Below are 4085 nucleotides of genomic sequence, written 5' to 3' on the forward strand. Positions count from 1 at the left end.
AGGAGCTTCGGAATGGTCCGGAGGTGAAGATCGGTATATTGGACGAAGGGTATTGGAGTCCGAAATTGTTCCGGGGGTACCAGGCTATGGCCAGCAAGTCCGAAAGGGGTTTCGGAGGCCCCGGCAAGCGTTGGGGGGCCTTATGGGCCAAGGGGAAGGGGCAAACCAGCCCACTAAGGGGCTGTGCGCCCCTCCCAACCCCTCTCACGTAACCAGGAGAGGTGGGGGTGCCACCCCTAGGGCAGCCGCCCCTCCCGGCTTGGGGGGCAAGTTTCCTAGGGGGTGGGGGCGCCCAAACCCATCTAGGGTTTCCCCTGGCCGCCTCCTCCTCCTCTAGATCCATCTAGAGGGGCCGGCCCCCTCTCCCCTTCCCCCTATATATAGTGAGGGGGTGGGAGGGCAGCCATACCCTTCCCTTGGCGCAGCCCCCTTCCTTCTCATACATCTCCTCCTCCTCCGTAGTGCTTGGCGAAGCCCTGCCGGAGAACCACGAGCTCCATTGCCACCATGCCGTCGTGCTGCTGGAGTTCTCCCAACACTTCTCCTCTCCCTTGCTGGATCAAGAAGGAGGAGACGTCCCCGGGCTGTACGTGTGTTGAACGCGGAGGCGCCGTCCGTTCGGCGCTAGATCGGATCTTCCGCGATTTGAATCGCCGCGAGTACGACTCCATCAACCGCGTTCTTGTAATGCTTCCGCTTAGCGATCTTCAAGGGTATGAAGATGCACTCCCTCTCTCTCGTTGCTAGCATCTCCTAGATTGATCTTGGTGACACGTAGGAAAATTTTGAATTATTGCTACGTTCCCCAACATTTCGAGCAATCAAACTTGTTTAATTCCATCTTTTTATATGATGTTCAATTATGTATTTGATGACTGATCTAGCTTTTATTGGTGGCTTGCATATTTCAACTTTGTAGATTTGAAGATTGAGCAACCTGTACAACCCCTTTTTCTGCTTGTTTAAAGAAATTATTATTCTCCAGTCTAAAACCATACTTCTAAATGTCAATGAAATTTGGTGTGAAGATTGAAGAAGAAAAACATAATTATCTGAAGAAATCATAATCTATGTAGTCAATTATACAGGAAAAATAGATGCACGAGGGGACTTCATTTTGTACATATATAGTTATGTACGTGGCGGTCACTGGCGCTATAGAATCCTACTGCACAGAGCCATTTAGCTTTTAGTTAAAGAAAAAAACTACACCTAAAACAAACAAAGGTCATTGCTTCTTTTTTTCAGGCGTTTTTACATGCGCTGCGCTTATCCATATCTCCTCCCGTCTGATTGGCGTTATGCGGCGGCGGCGGCTCGCACCGCTGCTGGAGGATTACATCTGCCTCCGAGGGAAGTAGCTCGCTCGGCAGCAGCCTCCGTTGGCTGCGGGTCATCTTAACACCGGACAACGGCGGCCTGACTGACCAGGTATCTTTCAAGATCAGATCTTGTACAAGGCACTTAACTCTCAGTTTCTGCCGGTTTCTAGGTGGCTGGAATTAGGCAACCACTGCCTTCCGCGTCTCCAACACCAGAGTGCCATCCATGAGAACAATGGAACCCAGTTCTTACTGCTTGATGTAAAAGTCTACTCCAAGTTCTCCAACCGCAAGCAGCTTTGGAGTCCACAAATCACTGGTTAGATACCTCATCGATTTGTCTCGCTATCATCTTGATACAAAATTCCTCATATCCACAATTCCTCTCCTTGAGCGGCATTGATTCTAGCCCCTCTTCTTCTTCTAAATTTGTCTTTTAGGCAACAGTGCAGAAACCATCATAGATTTTCTGCATTTTTTTCTTCTAATAATTAAGGGGTTAATGTATTAGCGATACCAACTACTAATTGTTATACTCATCTCAAGTTTTGTGAGTAACTGAGGATATGAGACCCATTCATCATCTCGTCAGTGCAAAATCTAGTAAATCAAGTGAGTATGTTCGGCAGTATATTCAGTATATTGTCCAGTTCTCTGTTTAAGTGAAGCCATCACCGGCCGGCCAAATTGATTGTAGTACCAGATGAGAAGCACTTTGTCTCATCCAATCACACCTAATGAATTTTTTATTCTTAAACACCTTAACAAAGTCTGCAGATCAGGTTACTCTTATAGCTGCTAGTGTAAACAATTTTTAAGATTTTTCTTCTGTTTCTTTTCTCATAGTACCCAGTTCAGTATTTTCTGTATATATAGCTTGATATTAGCTAATTTACAATTAATCAATGTTTCTTGAATCAAGTCTAACTTATGTTGTTAATTGTTTTCCATTGAATATCCATGTTGTATATTTGTTTGACCGAGGAGCAGCTCCATTATACTCGACCCTCCAGTAGTACATGTGGTGTTATCTGAAGCTTGCTGGAAGATATACCACTTTTTTCTTCTCCAGTTTTTAGCATTTAAACCTTTTTGGAGATGTAAAAGTAGTTGCATAGTCCAGTTTGCTTAGTCGGTGTACATGTTTGTATAAAGATAAAAATTTCTGTACATGATGTACCAATGTGTCGAGTATCTTTAGTAACCATGGAAGAAGCAGAGTGACTTTTGTTTTATATACTCTCTCCGTCCCAAAACCAATTTTGTACTAAATCAGCGACACTTATCTTGTTTTGGGACGGAGGGAGTGTATAACACGCATAGTGAACAGTACTGTGATACCCCTTGTTCAGTTATAAAAATATGGATACTTCTTTTTGAGGTAAATCAAAGATATCCCATTGTGTATTCTTTTTGCTTGCAAAGAAACGTAGTATATACTACTAATCGACGAACCTGTGTTTGCTAAGTAAATATGTCCCTGACATGTTTAAAAAAAGTAGTACACTACTTTGTTACCAAGTAGTATGCATACTCGACCGATCTTAAAAACTGGCAATCCCTTTATTTTCAAATTGTAGTAGACTCATTTGTTTTGGAAGTAGCACATACCCATTAGATTAACATACACGGATGAATTTGCCAATCAGTATATACTTCTTTCAGTTTTTGGCGATGAAGTACTAGTAGTAGATGGTCCTTCTGAAGGAAAGAAAACCAGTATATGCCTATTATGAAATCAAGGAGTATATACTCTAGCCCCGCAAAACAAGCAGTATATACTGATCAAAAGGCAGTACACACTCGATCATTTGTATAAAAGCTGTATATACTCAATAAAACCAGTACATACCTCTTTTGATCACAAGCAATACCTACTCATTCTAACTGAAAAAATCCCAGTATATCCATATTATGAAACCAATCAGTATATACTGTACCAGCAAAACAAAGCAGTATATATTTAATAAAAAAGTCCAGTACACACTCATTTGGATAAAAGTAGTATATACTCAATAAAAACAGTATATATCCCTTTTTTCTTGCGGGGACATAAAAAATGTATGAATTTTTTTTCTTGTTGAACGGTGCATACATATGGATGGATTAGGCACCTGGTATTGAATCCCTTAATTTTAGGATCAACCAGACGCATGCATGCGTGTGGTCGTTGCATGCAACAGTATTGTTTTTTCTTGCATGGCTGTTTGTTTCTTGCGATTAGGTATTATCCAAACTGAAGAATCGGTTAAGAGGTGGGAGTATGTACTCCTGGGAGTACAAAAGAGGAGTCCTATATATATATATATATATAGGATCGCGCTATTCGTCGTCACCCTGGGCGAGGAATTCTTATTCCTCACCCCACCCCATCCCACGCCAATATTACAGCCAAAGGGAAAACATCTTTGTTCCGTGAAGGAAATGAGAGAGCCGTAAGTATTAATTACCCCATGCATGCAAGAAATTTACCTCGTGCATGTGTGCCACCTACACTGTGCGTCAAGGCATGGTGCAGATATCAGATGCCGTAATTTTACGTAATGAGTACCGGGTGCTGGGTATCTAACATTCTTAAGAAGTTGCTCTCCATTTTTTCCTATTCTCTCATCATGCACACTATCCACGTCAGCGATGTGCCACGTCATTATTCAGTTTGCAAAAGCAGCCAATCAAATGGTGGAAAAAACAGGGTTTTTTCCGTTCTTATTCCCCTGCAGTCACGGTCGGAAAAAAAACCCTGTTTTTCCCCTCACCCGCAGC

The 4085-nt window shown here is 42.6% G+C and overlaps 1 long non-coding RNA gene across 1 annotated transcript; it reads left to right on the top strand.

Moving 5' to 3' along the window:
- The first annotated feature begins 1243 nt into the window (after positions 1-1243).
- Positions 1244-2578, top strand: LOC141022286 (uncharacterized). The gene is made up of 2 exons (XR_012183567.1): positions 1244-1641; positions 2313-2578. It is a non-coding gene; the product is annotated as an uncharacterized lncRNA (long non-coding RNA).
- Positions 2579-4085: the final 1507 nt, after the last annotated feature.

This window comes from Aegilops tauschii, chromosome 5 (genome assembly GCF_002575655.3).
Source record: "Aegilops tauschii subsp. strangulata cultivar AL8/78 chromosome 5, Aet v6.0, whole genome shotgun sequence".
Lineage (NCBI taxonomy): Eukaryota > Viridiplantae > Streptophyta > Magnoliopsida > Poales > Poaceae > Aegilops > Aegilops tauschii.